Source organism: Urocitellus parryii, chromosome 7 (genome assembly GCF_045843805.1).
Source record: "Urocitellus parryii isolate mUroPar1 chromosome 7, mUroPar1.hap1, whole genome shotgun sequence".
Taxonomy (NCBI): Eukaryota; Metazoa; Chordata; class Mammalia; order Rodentia; family Sciuridae; genus Urocitellus; species Urocitellus parryii.
Window position 1 is genome coordinate 26,310,859 of NC_135537.1, and position 22,675 is coordinate 26,333,533.

A 22,675-nucleotide genomic window follows, 5' to 3' on the forward strand; every position below is an offset into this window, starting at 1 on the left:
TTTTATTTTTTGATTTTTGCTTTTCAGTTTTGTGAGTTTTTTTGTATATTCTGGATACTAACCCCTTATCCTATGTAAAATTTACAAATATTTTCTTTTATTCATATGATGATTATTTCCTGAGCAGACACTTTTTAGTGTCTTTGTCCCATCTGTCTTTGTTCTTTTTGCTCAAGATGCTTAGGTTATTTGTATATTTTTGTTTTCACACAAATTTGGGGAAACAATCCTAAAAGAAGATTAAAATCAATCTATGTATTGGTTTGTATAGTATGAATATTTTTAATAGAATTCATTCTTCTAATCTCTGTACATAGCAAATTTTTTCATTTTCCTGTGTCATTGATGTAGGACAGATGAGGCTGGACACCTGAGAAATTTTCAGGAAGCAGGTTTATTTAAGCTGCAGTGGTCCACACATGCTAATGCATTAAAATCTCAGAACCCCTACGTCTGGAAATTTTTTTAGATTTATACTCAGTGGGGTGGTTACATGACAGTTACTCTTTGTTCCATGTTTTCAGCCAAAGATTTCACAAGTTTTTACCAAGGAAAACAGAAATAATAATTTTGCATAGCAACAAACTTGATCCGCAGACTCAACTTTTACATGAAAGATTAACCAAGCCTTTATAACAAAGAGGAAGCTTCAAACCACTATGAGGTCTCTGCAGAAATCTTGCTTACACTATTTGTAAAGATTTTGTTTACTAGGAGAGAAGTGTATACCTACAGTTATGGTGGGGGTCTCTTTGGTGGGGGGAGAAGGGTAACCTGGTGGGTGCATCATCATCTTCAATTTCTTTTATCAGTGTTCTATAGTATTCCTTTTAAAAATTTCTACTTGGGTTAAGTTTATTCCCAGGTTCTTTCTTAGGGATATTGTAAATGGGATTGCTTTATTGCTTTAGATTTTGCTTCTAGAATTGAGCAACACTACTGACTTTTGTGTGTTGACTTTGTATCTTACAACTTTGCAGATTTGTTTATTAGTTCAAACAGGTTTTCTGTAAGGTCTTTGGGATTTTCTAAATATAAGATCATGTTATATGCAATAACAATTTGACTACCTCTTTTCCAATTTGAGAGCTCTTTTTTTCTTTCTCTTGTCTGATTTTTGGCTAGAACTTTTAGTACTGTCTTGAATAAAAGTGAAGTGTGCATGTTTGATTTCTTCCATATCTTAGAGAAAGCCTGTAACTTTTACCCATTCAATATTTTAAATATCATTGGAAAAATTCTATAGATTCTTCCAGTTAGTGTTCAAAGAACCTTCATAGGCAAAGATTTCCAACCTCCACCACACAAGCTTTGAGCCACAGGTATCTAAGCAAAACTCAAGAGGTTGAGGGAAAGAGTTATCATTACAGTGATAGAATGTTGTTTTAACAACCTAAGGTCAACACTGGGTCAACCTGGCCTGGCTGACAGGTTCTAATTGGAACTTTTTTTACAGTATTTATGGTTGATGGGCTCTGATCTTAGTCTTCTGTCTTTCCCAGGACTCCATTCAGTGACAATTGTGAGTTTTATAGTTGCACTGTTTTTTTTCTTATGTCATTGTCTAGTTAGCATTGTTTTTTCATGGTTTTACTTAATAGGGTTAACCTTGCCCCTTGGTTTTGAATCTCTTAGTTTATCTATCTTCCCCCTATTGTAAAATGTATAGTTCATAGAGCTGAGATTAGGCAGATTAGTTTTGATTTAGCTGTCTTGTCAGACCTTGTATCACTGAGCATGGCTGTTGATTAATTGATTGGCTCACACTAAGAATTTATTTTTAATATACATTTTTAGTTGTTGGTGGAACTTTATTTTATTCACTTATTTATATGTTGTGCTGAGAATTGAACCCAGTCCCCTACACATGCCAGGCGAAGTGCTTTTAAAATTGAGCCACAACACTAGCCCCAAACTAAGTATTTTCTTAAATCCCTAAACCATTTCTCATGTATAATTGCTACCTAACAACCTTAAAGTTGTTGTACGTAAAAGTTACTCTTCACAGAATATTTTTTTGTGTTGCATTAGCTTTGTCACTCTTTCCAACTCTAGTAATTTTTAATTCCTTGACTTAAATACTTTTATTTGTACTTTAATTTTTTAATTTCTTACATACATGACAATAGTGGAGTGCATTACATTCATAATTATCCATTCACAGCACAATTTTTCGTAACTCTGTATATAAAGTATGTTCATGTCAAATTATGCCATTATACATGAGCTCTCTTATTTTTTTGCATTACAATTATTAATACACCTTTCTAACACAATTTATTATATCTCTGTTTGTATATAAGGTATGTTGACACCAAATTTACATCTTCATATATGTATTTTGTATAATGATGAATGTCTCTTTCCACTATCTCTTCTCCCTTCCTTTTCCTCCCACCCCTATTCCCTATCTAGAGATAATTTTCCTCCCATGCTCTCCCTCCCTACCCTACTTTGAGTCACCCCCCTTATATCAGAAAACATTCAGCATTTATTTTGGGGGGATTAGCTAACTTCACTTAGCATAATTTTCTCTAATGCCATCCATTTCCCTGAAAATACCATGATCTTATTATTTTTTAGTGCTGAGTAATAGTCCATTGTGTATAAATGCCACATTTTTTTTTATCCATTCATCCACTGAAGGACATCTAGGTTGACTCCACAGTTTAACTATTGTGAATTGTGCTACTATAAACATTGATGTGGCTGTGCTATTTCTCTTCTCGGACTATACCCAAAGGACCTAAAAACAGCATATTTGTACTTTAAATTTTTAAAAAAGATTTTGAGGAAATACAATAATTTTCTTTATAAACAGAAATTATTGAAGACTACACTGTTTAGAAGGAATGTGAAATTTCTTTCCATGATTTTATACATGCAATAATAAATATTTTGAAGGAATAATTAAAACAATGAGCATATATTTATGTTGTTTGTTTCTAGTGTTTGCAAGTTTGCCTAACATAAAATAAAAATAAAGTTAAATCAAAACAAGTTTAATTGGCCTTTAAAACATATATTAACCAACCTTTGTACTCTGTTTCTTCTTTTTTTCTGACACTGAAAAACTCAAACATCACATTATCTAAGATAATATGTCTATGAAAGTATGAAGTATAAGTTAGAAAGATGAAAAATAGAGGAAGGAAAAATTAGCTGACAAGGTGGAAAGGGGGGGGTAAAATTCAAGAAAATCTGAACTAGAGGAAAGAAAAAGGAAAATATTTATGAAATGGGAAACCATAAATTTTAAATTATAAACTATTCTTGAAAAAGCTCAAAATTTCTCTTATTCTACATGATTGTTACAAACCCTTTTCATTTGGAAAATGTTTTAATTGGCTGATTTCAATGTTTTTTTGTCATCAGAAATAATAATCCATGTAACACAAAGGAGTGTTATGTAAATTCAACTAGAAAAGTACCTCAGCAAGTACAGTAGAGCCTGATGGAAAATAAGACTGTGAAAGACTTGAAATATTACCTACTCTGTGGCTGACACTTAGCTTCAAAAGTGAATGCTAGTTACTTTCCACAATCTAGATGTAGGCTGAACTCACTTCCCACCTTGGGGGCAAAAGATGAGGTGTTTAGGAACCTATAAAATCTGTCAGCAGTCTAGCTGTTTGTAATTCTCTGGACTTTTTGAGAAACCTATTATTTCATTCCTGAAGGGTCTTTAAACGTAGAATGGACTACATTTTATTTTGCATTGGCTGATGTTATGTTCTAAATATTTCTGTTCCTCCAAAATTTATATATTGAAATTTTAAATGTCAATTTAAATTTTAAGTGCCTTAGGAAGTGAGGATTTTGGGACATGACTGGATCATGAACCCTAATGAATAGGACAAAGACCTTATAAAGAGATCCTACAAAGGTATCTTTTCCCTTCCACCTTTTGAGGACACAGAAAGAAAATGGCCATCTACAAACCAGGAGATAGGCCCTCAGTAGATGTCAAATCTGCCAGTGCCTTGATTTTAGGCTTCACAGCCTCTAGTACTAGGAGAAATAAATTTCTGTTTTGTTATGAGTCACTCAGTCTCATAACAGCCTGAATGCACTAAGGCAAAGAAACTGATGCTAGTAGTGGGATGCTGCCATGACAAATACTTGAAAAAGTAAAAGTGGCTTTGGAACTGGGTAATGAGTATAGGCCTGAAGAGTTTTCAGATGTGTGCTAGAATAAGCCTGCATTGCCCTGAAAGCACAAGAAAGGGTGATTCTGGCAAAGCTTTCTTAAAGCTTCAATTAGAGAATAATAAAATGATCACAAAAAAAGAATGTTTGTGGAAATACAGACAGTGAAACCTATTTTTGTATCTCAGATGAAAATAAGGGACACAATTTTAGACAATTGAGGAAAGCCTATTCTTGTTATAAACTGCAAAAGAATACTAGTGAATTGTACTCATGTTCTAGTGCTTTGTAGAAGGGGGAACTCATGAGCAATGAAATTGGATATTTGCCTATGGAAATATCTAAACAATGTTGGAGGCACAGCTTGACTGCTTTCGATTACCAGCATTCAAATTTGAGAAGATAGAAATGATTTAAATTGTAAATCATGAATGAAAAAATCTTAAAAATCCTCAGCCTATCTGAATTAGAAAAGGGAAAGAATGTTCAAGAGACCACTTCAAGGGCAAGGCCAAGCAGTGTAGATAAGGAGTGTCCATCTCAATAGAAGCAAATAGCTACTCATTCTGCCCATTCACTGGGCAGATTATACATCTCTCTGAATACAAGCCAGAACCCATTGTCCAAGACAATAGAAGCATGACCCTGAATACATTTCAGAGATCATCACCCTTCCAGAATGCAAGGTCTTGGGGGGCAGCCCTCAAAGGAGGGTCCTCCACTGCCTCACATAGGGTCACAATCCCATACTCTGCTCTTTGTACTCAGTCATAGATCTCTTTAGTCACTCAGGTCTGATAGAGTGTGTGCTATTACCAACATAGCTATAAGAGCATGGTTACCACCATGTATATATGAAAGGTACCCTGGACAACAATCTCTAGAGAGGCACAGACCTGCCCATAGGGTAAAGCCACTGCAGAAAACCTCAACTAAGGCCCAATGGAGATAGTGGGTAGACTATGACCCCAGGCTAGTAGATCCCACTGGTGTGCAATTCCAGCCAGGAAGAACCTTAGGTGTACAACTTCAACATGTGAGAACTGAGACATTGTTATGCCTAGCAAAGCCATGGGAGCCAATCCACACTACACAGCACCTGCCCAGCAAAGTTGTGGTCCAAAGTAGGACTGTATCCAAAGTAGGACTTCCACCTCCCTGTGTCCAGAAGGCAGACCTGTGGTTCCAAAAGCCACTACCACAGTCCTAGTGGGATGGGCTGGAGGACACAGCATCAACCTTTGAGTTTTTTAGCTTGTTCAAGTTCTATGACTCTTTCTTCTCTTCTGTTTCGTAGAATGTCTGTTTTGCACATATGGCATGTGGCATGGGGCGTGGTTGTATATTAGAAATATATTAATTGTTTGATTTTATAGGCTTAAAACTGAAGGAAAGTTTATGTCAGGATAAAATACACTTTGAGAGTCATCCATCTGATTTACATATTTAGATGAGACTATGAACTTTAGACTTTTGGGTTCAAAAATTAACATTTTTAAGGCTTTTGAGATGGAATGAATATATTTTGCTTATGGGAAGGACATGAATTTAGCGGGTAATGGCAGAATGCTATGATCTGAATACTTGTGTTCCCGCCCCCCACCTCACCCCCCGAAAATTCATATATCAAACTCCCAACCCTTAAGGGGATTTTATTGGGGGGGGCGGCTTCTGCAGGTAATCAAATTATGAGGTCTGAGCCCTTGTGAATGGGACTAGTGCCCCTATAAAACTGATCCCAGAGAGCTCTATGAAGCAATAAGTGGCTCCTCAGTAGACATGGAATCTGTCAGTGAACCTCCCAGTCTTCAGAATTGTGAGAATGAATGTATATTGTTCATAAGGCACCCAATCTATTCTATAGTATTCTATAGTATTTTATTATAGCAGAAGGAATGAACAAAGACAATTTGAACATATCCAGAGATAGATAATTGCATAAGATGACTTATATTTGCTGCCAAGATCACATATCTTATACCATAGTTACAATATCCTTCTTTGTGAAAAAGGTGTAAATGTAGAACATTGACCAAATATCAGAAAGGTATATGGAGTCTATGAAACAATAAATGGAAAAAAGATGATATTGAATGACACTCAGAAAACAGTTCAGTTTAGTTTTTACCAAATGATCCAACTACTAATCTTTATTTTAAATTTAGTAACTATAAATATTTAGCTTGAAAATATACTGAATAAGATGATATATCTTAAAATATTTTTAAAAAGAAAATTCTTAGTATCTTAAAGATTCACATGAATGTCAAATACAGAGCTGTTTTGGGGTTGATATCAAAGCACTCTAATTTGAGTTAAGTTTGAACATCTATTATTTCAATAAAATATTATTTGATTCAAGGCCTTTGAACTTTGTATTCCTTCTGAGAGGAACCTGCATCCCTTAGGTGTCTTTTTTGTCTCACAGCATCTCCTTGTTCAAGTCTATCCCTTAATATCTTTCTTTTCCATCCTATAAAATATTTTTCTTTATTTTTCTATAAAATAATTTTCTTTCAACTAACCTCCATGTAGTCTGCCTAGTATTACCATTTCTCCTCTACAGTAATCATACAGTACATTATGTGGGTTTTTCCCTTAATCCCTTTTAATTTTCCCACCATTTCCCTGCCACTTATTTTGTTTTTATGCTCAACCAAAAGTGGACCTGATATATAATAGATGTTCAGTAAACATTTGTTCAAAGAGTGGAGTTTAGCAAATAGCTGTGATGATTTCCTGACTACTTGTAGTAGTCTCAACTTAGACAAGACTCCCCCAATCAAAAGTCTTCGTATTTTAATTTCAGTGTTCTACCACATGGTGATGCCCTTGCTCACTTTGCTTACTTAGATTTTTACAAATCTGAACTTTCAAAGTCTTCTGATATCAGTAAGAAAATTATGTAGCTAAAACACAAGAAATATATTTACTTCTGTAGTGGAATTCTATTCAGAAAGAGAACAAATGCTCTGTTTACATGTAACAGTTCAGATATAATCTGACAATCTATTTACAGGATTTATAACAATGATTGTTTACTCTGCCTTCACAGTTCAGCAAACAGCTCAGTTAATAGCTTAAATAAAGTGAGCATCTAATTAAAACCAGAAGAATTCAGCTTTCTACATTCCTCATGATTTCCATCTCAGTTGTATTGCTCCAATTTCATAGTTCTTATGACTACTATGAAGACTTTCATTTTTTTTTATATCATAGTAAAATGCTCAGTAATTTTGTACACACTGACATACTGAAAAAAAAAAACGTGACTGGAAATCAACTCCATTAGACACGGTCATTAAAGAGTTAAAATGATCAAATACTAAATTAGGAGATCCCAAAATTTAAACAGCTAGTATATAAACAATACCTAATAATCTTGTACAAAGCTGAATTACCAAGGTATTTTTAGGTAAATTATTTTCAAAAATACAATATTTTTATTAAAAAACTAGACTTGGAACAAATATAGAACTGAAAAATAAAATGTGCTTAAGACCAAACTTTATTTTCAAATTTGACCTTTTACACTCCAGAATTCTTAAATTTTCAGTCCCATAACCCTCCTCCCCAAGCTGTCCTGCCTTTGAGACACTGAGATTCAAATACCCCCCTGCAGCCACTAATAGCTTTGACAATATAAGACCTCAGGCATAAGTGTTTCTGTTAGTGGGAGGTCTCCTTTGAAAAACCCTGAAGCCTCCACCTACACTCCTTAGGCAAAAACTCTTTAATTAGCTGTTTATCCCATCACCCTTACCTGGTTCTGTTTTTCAACTCCTTCTGAGATTCAGAAAGTATTACTTTACTGGAGTGTCTCCATGGCAACATCTGTCTATTTCTTCTCAGAGAGGGAAGGAAATTGATGAAGAAATATATACAGGATCTTTCCTTGACTCATTTGTCCATCCATCCATTCATCCAAGAAAAAGCTTTTAAATATAGTAATAAATAACAATTATTAGCATTTACACAAAGCTACTATTAAAAATTGTATATTTTATATTATACAATTGTATATTGTACACTTCGATATATAATTGAAATTTCCACTCCACCATGTGGACAATTTATTTTTCTTTTACAAATAGTAAAATCTTTCTGGTTTAGAGACAAAGTGGAATTAGGATTTGAACCTAGGTTACTTGATTCTAAACCCGTTCTCCTGATCCATATGTTATATTCTATAATACTGATCAGAAGGGGAAATTTATCCATGTATCTTTTAAAAATAGTATGTGAATGTTAGGTTAAGTAATACATTTGGAAAGTGAAACTCATAAAAGATTCTGTATGTTTTAATGTGTATTTGGAAATGTTTTTATAGTTCTTTGATGTGTTTGGTTAAAAATAAAAATTACTAAAGTAGAATTTGACAAATGTGGCTTCTTTAGAAAATACTGGGAGAAAATAATGTTGCAGGAATGTTAATGAGGTAATCTTTAAACCCAAGATAAATGCAGATAGATGCTCAGTTCTATCAAGTATTTATTGAGTGCTTACTAAGTACCAGACTCTCTTCTAGGCACTTATGACATTGTTTTGAATAGGCCTGTAATATCCTTGTTCTTGTGAAGTCTAGATTTTAAAGGGAAACTGATCACATCAACAAATATAACTCTCTTTTTTCAAGTAGTGGTAAGTGCTGTAGAGCCCTTTAGATAATGTAAGGTTTAGAAGGCAATCAGGGCATGCTGCTGTTTTATATTAGAATTAAATTAATAAAAGGAAGAGGGTATAAAAGTCTTGATGGTGATGTGTGGTGTCTGAGGGGGGATAACTTGACATGTTTACATCACAGCAGTTATCACAGGTGTCTGCGACACAGGGAATGAAGATGGAAGAGTGATAGGAGATAAGTTCAATAGGCAGAGCAGACACCAAGTCATATGGAGCCTTGAAGGCATTGTCATGAGCGAACTATGCCATTAACATAGACCAAACACATCTGTACCTTTCCACAATGTCAGAATCTATTGAATAGCAATAAATTCACAAGGTACACTACTTTCATCAGTTACTAGTCTCTGAGTACTTGTGGGCCTCCTGGTAGTCATGAAATGGGCAGTAACAGGTTCTTTTTTTCCAGTCTTAGTTATTAATATATATAACACATCAAATCACACACAATGATTTATATAGGTTACAGAAAGACTAAAAGGTTTGAGGTGGCCACAGGGATCTAGAAGGCTGAAATGACAGCAAAGGCAGAGAGCAGGTACAAATGCAGGAGTCATGACTGATGGTCAGATAAGATAATGAACTAGCCCAAAAATTTTGTGAAGGGCACAGGGTTGTCAGTGAGCAGAACTTAGGGTAGACCAGGTTCCAGAAGGCAAGGAGTTTCAAGGTCGGCCACATCAACAGGGAGATTGAGCTGAGCTAATATTGAGGCAGAATGTCAGAGGTTCAGAGTTCATTGTCTTGTGATGTATTCACTGGCTGGTCTAATGATGAGTTAGTGTGTGCCACTGCAACCAGTCTTGGGATGCTCCCCCTTTTATGTGTCTCAGGTGAGGGGGTTGCTTCATTCAGTGGTCTGTTGTGTTTGATAAGCTCACAGGCCTGGTTTTCTCATGAGTTTGATACAATCAGGTGTCCAAGAACCTCTGAAGTCAGTAAGTTCCCAGGTGGTCATTTTTATTAGCCCAATTTACTTTTTAGCACAATTAATTTACCACTTTGTGCCTTATGGTTGTGTTAGATGGTGGTTGTTTACTTGTACAAACAAAGTGTAGAATAATTCTAACTCAGTACTTATATTCAAAATCCAGTACTTATAGAAAACAATTGCTCTACAAAATGGTATAACTCAGGGTCAGGTATGGCCTGAAAGCTGATGTATTCATTATTGAGTAATTCAGAGCAGGTCAGAACTTACTCTCCAGAATCATGATGAGTTTGAATTTAGTAGTGTAGGAATTCATTCAATGGGAGGGTGATATGATCTTAGTTTCGGTGTAAGAAGGGATGAAGTAGATTCAGGAAGACCAATTAGGAGCCTATTGTAGTAGAGAAGGGGAAAGGTAATGGTGATTTAAATAGGAAAATCATGGTCAAGATGATAAGAACTGGTGAGATTTGGGATATATATTTAAGGAATAACTGACAGTGTTTACTGATAAATTGAATGTAGACAGGAGTATGAACCCAAAGTAAAAAGAAACCAAGATGAATTTTAGTTTTGTGGCCTAAAAGCAGAGCGAATGGTGGTACATTTACATAGATGGAGGTCTGTGTGGGTGGGGAAGAATTTCAAACATTGTTTTGGACATATGACCTTTGAGGTATTTATTAGATTTATACATCTCAGGGCAGAAGTCATGACTGAAGATAGTTAATAGTTTTAGTATATAGAAGATATGGAAATAAATGTGATCACTGAGACATGGTGATTAGAAAGCTAAAATAATCTGTGACTAAATCACAAAGTGGTTCAGTTTTTACAGAATTAAAAGGAAAATGATGAGCTACAAAAAGACAAACAAAATAATAAAACAATAAGAATAACCGAGTTGGTGGTATAGTGGTGAGCATAGCTGCCTTCCAAGAATAACCAAACATTGAACTGTTATGCTCGAATTCAGGACACCCAAAAGACCACCAGAGACCAAGATCCATGTAAGCAGCAAAGAGCTAGATTGGTCCTAAGTGCACACAGCAACTGGTGACGATGAGAGGCCCCGAGCCCAGGGTTTTCAGCAGTTTTATACACTCTTTTGGGGAAGACAGGGACTTCACATACATCATAGCATCTCTTAGCAAATCATCACACATTGCGGGAAAATCATAAAACAACTCTAAAACATGATTAGCACATTCACTGGCGGGAACAAGTTGGGTAATTAATGGTGATTGGTTAGTACAAGAGGGAGATTCATTTGAACTGATTGGTTTAAGCCACGAGGGGAGTACATGCTGAACTATATGGCTTCCCAACATGTTATCAACCACCATAAACTACTGGGAGGGTCATCTGGCATCCCAGGTATTTTTCCTGTCTCATGCTGATTGGTGGTTGCTAGGGGGTTGCTACGGGTCCTCACCTAGCCTGACTGAGTCAGGGACACCTGGAGCAGCAGATCTCTCAGGTTATTTGTAGATAAACAACTCAGCAGGGTGGGTAGGTGCCTAGGAGTGCTCTGTGGGTCTTTCCAATGACAAGGGTCATGCCCCCTTCCTTGGACAGGCTTTGCTCTGAGGTAGAGGCTGTTTTTTCAAAATGTATCAAGTGATACAGATGAAAACCAGCAAAGTATGGTATTCTGCCGCAGTCTGGCTAGGCACAAAATCACGAGCCACTCAAGCAGGAACAAACTTTATTTTTTGAAACTGCTGCCAATGCCCTGTACGCCCCCGGGAAGAATCCCGATTGACCCACTCAGCCTTCTCCCGGAACCCCAGAGGAAGTTCCTCCCCCAGAATTCCCTCCTACTGTACTTCCCCAACCAATGGGAACTCTCCAGTAGTCCCGTAGCAGGCCACGGTGAACAGCAGGAGTCCAATATCCATATGAATGAAAATCTTAACATAATCATATCATCTCAATGGCTAGCTGGCATCACCTTTCAACCAAAAATGTCATGCATCATATTACTTGGCTGTGGCTCTTAGCAGTATTCTAATGATCAAGCAAAGAAACAGCTCATCAACAGTGGAAGATAATTTTAAATTAAGCAGTGATCATGGCACAACAGGACTATTCTGGTGACTTTGACATAGTAATTTCAATAGAGTAGTGAGGACAAAGTCTGTTGGAATAGATATAGAAGAGAATGAGGAAATAGGTTTTCACGATAGCAGCATGGAGGGAAAATCTATAATGCAAAGAGTGAAAGAGTTAGAATCTAGATACCATAGTAAAGAGGGTTCTAGGCAACAAGCTGATTGCCTCCTATTCTGATATGAATCAATTGAAAAGGACTATGGGAGCACAATGCGAAGAAGTTGTATAGGAAATAATTTGGTGATACTATGGGGTACTTTACAGGGGAGTCAACAAAGGATTAAGAGATCACATCAACACTGAGTGTCCCTAAATGTGCAGGTGTTAGCTAGGTGAGAAAAGGACAGAGCAAGTGATATCTGCTCCCTCAAATGTTGAAGTTTGAACATTAGAGAAGCACACCCAGGCAGGCATATAAAGCAGGGTTATTTTAAAATGGGTAACATAGACTTCTCTCAGGAGGGAGAAGGGGGCCATAGCTGGTATCCTGGTATCCCCAGAAGGGAGGTGTTTTGCCCTTTTTATGTGTCCTAACCTTCCTTTGTGCTCCTGCCCTCTTTTCTCATCTTTCTCCTTCTGGCTTTTGTGACTAAGCCCAGGAATGCTTGGTGGGACAGCCAAAAGTTGGGAAATGGGTGGGCTGAAGGGGGTAGGGCAGGATGGAACAGCCCTGGACACATTAATTAACAACTTTATAGCTCCCTGTAGGGAGGGGCAATTCCTAGGACAGGTTACCTTAGCAGGGGCAGGTTTTTGATAAGGGTGGAGGAAGTGCTCTGAAGGAATTAACATTCTTATCCCCCAGTGGACAGTCTCCAACTTCCCAGGACTCATTAAAAATTGGCCTGACTAGATCTGACCTGACTCGATTTACCTATCTATACTGACTGCCTAATTCTGGCTTCAATATCAGTAAAAGAAACATATTAGTGTAGTGGGCTGCCCCAGGATGGGAGTGTTGGGATGATGAAGTATTGGAAAAACACATTTCCATATGAATCAGGAGGTGAAGTTAGAGGATAAGACAATTAACTGTATTTATTTATATAGTTAAGGCAATAGGAAGATTTTTGATGGATTTTCAGCAGAGAATTAACATGTTATAATTTTTCAAAGACTATTTTGACAGTAATTTTGAGAATACATTATATGTATAATATACCAGTCAAAGGAAGACAATTGATATGATTAATGTTAGTAACTAGAAAAATATGAGAATGAGGTAGGGAAGTGGTTGGTGGTAGAGACAGAAAGAAAAAAAAATCTATAAGGTATTTTTAGTCATCTCAGAAACAGTGCTTCGTCTTTTTTCTTCTGTTTTTGGAGTGAATATTGTATTTTTTAATTTTAATTAATTAATTTATTTAAATTAGGTATATATGATAGCTAATGCATTTTGATTCATTGTGCACAATTACAGCACAACTTTACATTTCCATGGTTGTACTCGATGTAGCGTCACACTGTATGTGCAGTCATACATGTATCTAGGGTATGTTGGGGTACAGCGGAACGTCGGAGAAAGAGACCACACAAGAGACTCACTTCATGCAATCGCAGGGGGGAAATTTATTAGGGATCCGTTCCAGCGCGCTGGGGCTCTGAGCTCACTCAAGAAGGGAGAGCAGCCCAGAGCCCAGAGCAGAGGTCAGGTGGAGCTTAAGTACACTTTTTGGAGAGGGTGGTGGGCTTAGCATACATCAGAACAAATCATCATGAGGCTCGGGAAAATTGAACAACAATCCTGAAACATGATTAGTACATACATTGGCGGGAACAATCAGGGCAGGGGTGATTGGTTGTTTCTAAGCGGGGTACACATTTAAACTGATTGGTTCTGGGGCCTAAATGTCTACGTGCTATGCTACCTAGAGTCCTTAGCTATTAAACAACCAGGGAATCAATAGAGACATTTACTAGGCAGTTCCAGCATTGTTCTAACAACTTTACAGAGATTACAGGTTCCGGGGATAGCAGAGGAATCGTAACAATAGGCTTTTACCATTTTAACAATTGTCTTTTACTCTTTAGCCCAGGCCTTATAATCTAGAAACTTTACAATGCCCTAGTCTCTTACACTTTAACTCAAGCTCTTGCAGCTTGGGATCAGCTTAGAATTTTTACCTTTACAGGTATTAATGTCCATCTCATTCCACCATCTGAATGTTTATTTTATAATTCTTCCCCCATCCCTGGCATTGTATTCCAAACCATACAAAGCAAATGTTTTTATTTTTAGAGGAATTAAATCCTTTCTGGTCTAATCATGCTGAATTTGTATATAACCCAATAACATCGATTTATAAGAAAACATAACTATGTTAGCTTTTTGCACTGTGACCAAAATACCTGGGAAAAAATCTAGAGGAGGAAAGATTTATTTTGGTTCAGTTTCAGAGGTTTCAGTTCAAGGTCAACTGTCTGTATTGCTTTGGGCCCAAGATGAGTCAGAACATCTTAGCAGAGGAGTGGGGGAGAAAAGTTGTTTAGCTCTTGCAAGCCAGCAGAGAGAGACCAGGGAAGGGGCTGGGGTCTCAATACAGTCCAATCAAGGCACAATGCAGTGACCTTTTTTTTTTTTTTTTTTCCTAACAATGCCCCCACCTGCCTACAAATTTCACCTTCTTCCAGAAGTCTATTTGTAATAGTGGTCCCTTCACCTTCTGAATATATCCCTCATTGCTCTAAGGCTTATTATTATTTTTCCTTAATGAAGTTTTCTTCCTTTTATTCCCCTCTCTCCCTCCCTAACAAGATTAAGGACACGAGGTTATCTTTTCTTCCCCTAGTTAATTGTCCTTGAACATAACCCACTACAGGAGAGAGATTCCTGCTGAGGATTTGGGAAGTGAACACCTCCCAAATTAACAAGTGAATACTAACACACCATCAGGGTGCCCTGGGACCCCCTACCAGAAAACACCTGGAATGTAACCCTTGAAGAGTTCCTTTAAAACCCCCTGTCCCCCTGATAGGAGAATCACAGCATTTGGGACAGGAGTCTCCTGTGATTCTCCTTTGCTAGCAAAACAATAAACCTTCTTTTTCCTTTTTCTCAAAAACTGTGTCCTCATTATTAAATTGGCATTAATTTACATTGGGGACAGGGACCAAGCTTTCAGTTACATATTCAATTTATTAATCCATCAAATGGATTATTCCATTGATGAGGTTAGAGCCCTGATGATCCAATAATTTTCCAAAAGCTCCAAGATAATGCTGCATTGAATACCAGTCTTCAACACATGAGTTTTTGAGGGAAATTCCAGATCTAAACCACTACAACAAAATTACTTTCTCTAAAATCATTGCTACACTATTAAAAACATTTCCAGTACATTTTTTGAATAATAGCCTTGGACTTTTGCATTTGGCTATGAAAGTGGCACAAAACTGTAAATCACTTTTAGAAAAATATTATAAAAATATGTCATTGTATCTATCATTATAGGCAGACTAGGAAAAATGCAAGGAACACAGTGCCATTGGTACCTAAAATAATAATAGTTGTAGCCAAAGGAAATATAATTTATTGACTCTTCAATGTTTTAAGTAGGGGGCTGGGGATGTGGCTCAAGCGGTAGCGCGCTTGCCTGGCATGCGTGCAGCCCGGGTTTGATCCTCAGCACCACATACAAAGATGTTGTGTCCGCCGAAAACTAAGAAATAAATATTAAAAAAAAAATTCTCTCTCTCTCTCTCTCTCTTATCTATCTCTTTAAAAAAATAAATAAAATGGCATATGATTTTTAAAAAAAAAGAATGTTTTAAGTAGTATGCCAGCTTCTTTATGTACATTGTACTCTATATTTTCACAAGAATGTTTTGGAAGCAATAGCACTACCTTTTTATACATAAGGAAATGCTACAGCATTTCAGAGAGTTTGAGGAATTTTTTTCAAATTCACACAGTACTTAAGAGTTGTAAGTTTGATTATATCCAGAAACAAGCTATAAGCACCCCATAGGGGAGTCAGCAAAAGTTTAAAGAGGTAACATCAACACTGACTGTCCATAGATATGTAGGTAAGAGGTAGGTGAGAGAAAGATATGCTGATAATATTATTGCTGTTGACTGGTGACGAGTTCTTGCTTCCCCGATGTTGAAGAATAACACCAAAGAAGCACGCCAAGGCAAGGTCAAAGTAGAAATTTGAAGTTTATTAAAGGACAGCAGAAAAGACTTCTCCCTGAGGAAGAAGGGGACCCAAGAGGTGGAATCCATGGAAGTGCGGTTGTTTCCCCTTTTTGTAGTTTTGGTGATGGAATGCAAGGGGGAAGGGTTAGGACACAGGTGAACCTAATTATCACCTTTTGGGATGGGATTATCACTTCTCTGGGATGGGCTATCTCCAAATCTGTTGGGGGCTGTTCCCTGGGTTCCATTAACATTTCTTTGAGGTGGACTTTGGCCTAGGGCCTTTTCGGGACTTCATTAACATTCCATGAGTTGTCCTGTTTTCCCTGAGTCATTCCCAGCATGGCCTCCATTTTAGATTTCACTCGCTATTAGACCCGATTTACCTAACTACACTGGCTACCTAACTTTAAATCTGGCTTCAATAATACTAGTGATATGAAAATCTTTTTTCAGATTAGTGTCTTCTAAAAAATGACAGAAGCCTTTATTGACTTCAGAGTAGGTTACATACTTAATTACTGTAGTAATTTTCCTAGCAACACCCAGACTGGCACCTCCCACTGAGGAACAGAGACTGGGTCTAAATTACCAGTATTCAAATCCCAGATCAGTTCTTTTCTGTGTGATCTTGAACAAGACATTGAACCTCTTCTTTTTCCCCTTAAGCACCTTTCTTTCTATTTTTTAAAAAAAATTATAATTATAAATACATAGCATATTAATTGTACAAATGTGTGGGTTTCACTGTGGCATTCAATATATACATGATGCTGTGATAATGTGCACTTTTCAACCTACTCTTTCTTTTTCTCTCTACTACTTCCTATGGTCCTGTGGTGCCTTCCTCTGCCTTCTCCTTCCCCATTAGTCCCTCTTCTAGTTTAAGGTCTTTTCTTTCTTTTTTCTTTTTTTTGTAAGGTCCCACATATGAGAGAAAACATGATACTTGTGTACATGTAATACTTGTCATTCTTTCTGTGTTGGCTCTTTTCCTTAGTATGATGTCCTCTGGTTCTTTCAATTTTTCTGCAAATGATATAATTTCATTCTTCTTTATGAATGAAATATATGTATGTATATTTGTATAATGAAATATATGTATGTATGTACATTTCAGTTATCTGTTGATAGAAACTTGGATTGATTCTGTATCTCAGCTCTTGTGAGTACTTCTGCAATAAATGTGACTGCAGATCTCTCATCTGTTTGCTGATTTCATTTTGTTCATATAAATACCCAAGAATGGTATGGTTGATTATATGGGAGTTCCATTTTTAATTTTTTGAGGAACTTTCACACCATTTTTCATAGTGGCTGTATTGATTTATATTTTTACCAATAGTGTACTAGGGTTCCTTTTTCTCCACATATTTGCAAACATTTTTTATTAATAACCATCTTGATTGGAGTGAGATGAAATCTCAACATAATATTGATTTTCATTTCCCTGATACCTAAAAATGCAGAGTGTTTTTTTTTTTTTTTTATAAATTTGTTGGTCATTTGTACTTAAGAAGTTTCTGTTCAGATCATTTACTCGTTTCTGATTGAATTACTCATTTCTTTGTTAAAATTTTTTAGTTCTTGATAAATTCTGAAAATTAATACTCTCTCAAACATATTGAAAAACCAGCCTCTATCTCAGAGCAAAGCCTGTCCAAGAAAGGGACATGACCTTTGTACTTGGAAAAACCCACAGAGCACTCCTAAGCACATTCCCACCCTGCTAAGTTGTTTATCTACAAATAACAGGAGAGATCTGCTGCCCCAGGTGTCCCTAACTCAGTCAGGCTCGGTGGGGATCCATAGCAACCCCCTAGCAGCCACCAATCAGCATGAGACTGGGAAATACCTGGGATACCAGATGACCCTCCCAGTAGTTTATGGTGGTTGATAACATATTGGGAAACCATGTAGTTCAGCACGTACACCCCTCTTGGCTCAAACCAATCAGTTCAAACCAATACCCCTTTTCTTCTGACCAATCACCCCTACCCAACTTGTTCCCGCCAGTGAATGTGCTAATCATGTTTTAGAGTTGTTATTTGATTTTCCTGCAGTGTGTGATGATTTGCTATGATGTATGTGAAGTCCCTGCCCCCTCCAAAAAATGTATAAAAATGCTGCAAACCCTGGGCTCAGGGCCTCTCAGCGTCACCAGTTGCTGTTTGTGCACGCGGAGGACTGAGCTAGCTCGCAATAAACACCTCTTTGCTTGGGTCTCTGGTGGTCTTTGGGGGTCCTGAATTCGAGCATAACAATATAGCTGACAAAGAGTCTCTCCCATTCTGCATGTGGTCTCTACACTCTGTCAATTCTTTTCTTCGCTGCATAGAAAGCTTTTTAATTTTATTGCCATCCCATTTGTCTTTCTCTTATTTCCTGAGCTACTGGAGTTCATTCAGGAAATCATTACTTGTGCCATTTTCCTTAAGTGTTTTCCTCTAGTAGTTTCAAAGTTTTAGGTCTTAACTTAAAATCCTTAATACATGGAGTTGATTTTTCACAGGGTGAAAAATGGTGTTGTAGTTTCAATCTTCTACACATGGATATTCAGTTTTCTCAGCACCATTTGTTGAGGTATAATCTCTTTTCCTTCTATACCTAATTTTTCAGGTATTTTTTCCCCATACTGTAGATTGAATGCAGGGCCTCATGAACATTAGGCAAGCACTCTAAACGAAGCTATATCTCCAGCTTATTCAGGGATTTTATCATGAATGAATGTTGAATTTTATTAAAGGCTTTTTTATACCTATTAAAGTGATCATATGATTTTTATCCTTGATTCTGTTTATATGCTGAATAACTATTATTGATTTGAGTATGTTGGATCGTCCTTGTATCCTTGCAATAAACTTACTCATGATATATGATCATTCTAATATGCTGTTGAATTGATTCCCAAGCCCTTTATAGAGAATTTTTGCATCTGCGTTCATGAACAATGCTCATCTATAGTTTTCTTTTTTGCTCTGTCCATATCAGGTTTTGGTACCATGGTAATATTGGCTTTGTAGAATAAGTTTTCAAGCCTTCTTTCACTTCTGTTTTTTTTTTTTTTTCCCAATACTTATTTTTTAGTTTTAGGTGGACACAATATCTTTATTTTATTTTTATGTGGTGCTAAGGATCGAACCCAGTGCTTCATGCATACTAGGCGAGCACTCCACCACTGAGCCACACCCCAACCCTCACTTCTGTTTTTATGGAATAATTTGAGGAATATTGGTGATAGTTCTTCTTTAAAACAGTGGTAAAATTCAGCACTGAATCCATCTGGTCCCGGAATTTTCCTTGTTGGGAAACATTTTATCACTCTATTAATTTCACTGCTTGTTATTGATCTATTTAGATGTTTTATATTTTCTTGTGGTTCAATCTTGGTAGGCATATAATGTCCAGAAATTTGCACATTTTTTTTCTGGATTTTTCAATTTACTAACATATTTTTTCAAAATATTCCTGAATGATCCATGGATTTCAGTGATATCTCTTATAAATCCCCTTTTTCATGTCTAATTTCATATATTTGGTTTTTATTTCTCTTTTTTCTTTTCTTCTTCTTCTTCTTCTTCTTCTTCTTCTTCTTCTTCTTCTTCTTCTCTCTCTCTCTCTCTCTCTCTCTCCTCCCTCATTAGTTTGGCTAAGGGATGGTCAATTTTGTTTATCTTTTCAAAGAGGCAACTTTTTATTTCAATGATCCTTTTTATTATTCTTTTAGTCTCTTTATTTATTTCATCCCTGATCTTTATTGTTTTTTTTTTTTCAACAACTGATTTTAGGCTTATATTTTTTTCTTTTTTTCTAACACCTTGAAATGCATCATTAGATTATTTAATTGAGAGGTCCCTCTTTCCCTCTCTCTTTTTAAAAGTGTAGGTCCATATAGCTATAAAATTTCCTCTTAGTACTGGTTTCACTTTATCCTATAGTTTCTGGTATGTTATGTCTCAATTTTAATTTGACTGTATTTTCTAACTTCCTCCTAATTTACCCAATAATTCACTGACTATCCAGAGTTAAACTACACTATTTATGTTATTTTGTTAATTATTTGACTGGATGATCCTTGGTAAGAGTGTGGAGTATTGAAGGACCTATCTCTTCCTTTATGTCCAGTAGTGTTTGTATATTTAAAATCATTATAACTTTTTTGATTAAATATTCCTTTGATTAATATGTAGTGACCTTCTTTGTCTTTTCTAGTCAATTTGGCTTAAAGTCTCATAAAATATAAATATAGCTTATCTTGTTTGTTTTGGGATTACTTTTGCTTAGAATATAAATTTACATGCTTTCATTTCAGTCTGTGTATGTCTTTGTCAGCATGGTGAGTTTGCATGCAGCAAATTGTTAGGTCATGTTTTTAAATCCAATCAGCTAATGTGTGTCTTTTAATTGGAGAATTAAAACTATTTACATTCAGGCTAATTATTGAAAGATATGTACTTGTTCCTGTCATTTAGTTGTTTTCCTTCTGGTTTTGAGTTGTATTTTACTTTTCCCCTCCTATTCTTCTTAGAGATTTGATTGGTATTTGTATTAATAATATTTTGTATTCTTTCCTAATTCTCATATTCTTATCTATTTTTTTAGTGATATTTATTCTTTCCTGAACTTTCATGTTTGTGTTTACTGTTCTTTCTCTTCCAGGTAAAGGATCATTTGTAATGCTGGTTGAGTTATCATAATTTTTGTAGTTTATGTTTATCATGGAAGGTCTTTATTTCAACATCAATTTGGAAGGATAACTTTGTTGGGTATAGTAATCTAGGTTGGCAGTTGTTTTCTTTCAGAACTTGGAATACTTCATTCTATGCCCTTCTGATCTTTAGTGTTTCTATTGATAAATCTACTGTTACTCTGGTGGATTTGCCTTTAAATGTGACTGGGCACTTCTCTCTTGTATCTTTGAATATTCTTTTTTCTATAATGTACTTTAATTAATTGATCTATAATAGTTTGTAGAAAGGTTCTTTATGAATGAAATATATGTATGTATATATACATTTCAGTTACATCTGTTGATGGGTACTTCTACTATAGATGTTTGCATCTTTCCCAAGACTTGAAAATTTTTCTGCTATTTTCCACTAAATAGGTTTTCTTTGCCAAGAGACTGTAACTCTTCTTCCGTAAATATTCTTAACATTCATATGCTTGACCTTTGAATGATGCCCAAGATGTATTTTCTGTTTATTCTTTCTTGTTTTTCTTTATTACTGTTGAATGTTATAAATCATCTGACTTATCTTCATGTCCTGATATTTTTTCTTCTAATGTAGTTCATTTGTGAGACTTTCATTAGTTTTCTGACTTATTAAGTTTTTCATTTTGAAGACTTCTATTGGTTATTTTTCATATTCTTATTGAATATCTCATTAATTACCTTCATTAATTCATTAGTTGTTTTTCATTTTTCTTTTGGAATTCATTGTTCTCCAAAAAATAATCATTGTTTATATATATATATATATATATATATATATATATATATATATATATATAGCATTTTATCTATTCTATTATCCTGGAAATCTGTTGCTATAAAATAGTGAATTTGTTTTTCCACATTTCTTGTGTTCTGCTGACATTTATACATCTATGGGGGTGATTATCTTTTCCACTTTTGTTTGAGAAGCTTCTTATTAAATGGTATTCTCTTATTAATCGATAGCTTGGAGTAGCAGTTTGTTGTATAGTATTGTGTTTGTTTACAATTGGATTTCATGGTGTAATTTCCCTGTGTCCTTTTCTGGCTGTAATTAGTGGGTTTTGACACATATACTATATTGGGTCTGAGGAACCAGTTACTCTTTAGGCCTCACAAGATTTGTGTTCCTCTGGTAACTCAGGTGTGGCATAGAGCCCAGATATGTAGGACGCACCCTCTGTGGTTACTCTTAAAATGAGAGTTGAAGTGTGTTTTAGAGGTTAGGGTTTCCATGGGCACTATTGAAATTGACTCTGTTACTTGAAAACAGTTCTGATATTTACTGTTCCAATTATAGTGAGTACCCTAAAACAGCTGGTAGCTTAGATTCCACCCTTTGCTTTAAGTAGAAGTTTATGCCAGGGTTTTATAGTGAATGAGTTGTAGCCAGAGCTGCTCTTAATTCTGTTCAGCTGGGCTGAGAGTATAACTCAGAGGCATAGCATCTACCCAATGTGCACAATACCCTGAGTTCTCTCTTTAGCACCAGAAAGAGAGAGACAAAGGATAATAATAATAATAATAATAATAATAATAATAATATAGATAACTAAAATATTAAAAATTAGACAAAAAGAGGAAAAATAATAGAAATAAAAATAAAAAGGGAATGAAAAAAATAAGAAAGAAGAAAAGAGAGAATAACCCAACTAAAAATAAAAGTAGCCAGGTGTGGTGTTAACATACCTGTAATCTCAGTGGCTCAAGAGGCTGAGGCAGGAGATGGCAAGTTCAAAGCTAGCCTCAGCAATGTAGTGAGGTCCTAAGCAATTTAGTGAGACCCTGTTTCAAAATAAAAAATAAAAAAGTGGGACTGGGAATGTAGCTTAGTTGTTAAGTGTCCCGGAGTTCAATTCCCCACCCAGTACCTCTCCCCTCCAAAAAGGAATAAAAGTAAAATATAATAAAAGCAAGAAAAGAGATCCAAAAAGAAATAGTA

At 35.9% G+C, this 22,675-nt stretch overlaps 1 protein-coding gene across 3 annotated transcripts in view; it reads left to right on the forward strand.

Annotated features, from left to right (window-relative positions):
* Csmd3 (CUB and Sushi multiple domains 3) overlaps nt 1-22,675 on the forward strand; it is a 1,110,517-nt gene that overhangs the window by 957,608 nt on the left and 130,234 nt on the right. The window lies entirely within an intron of this gene.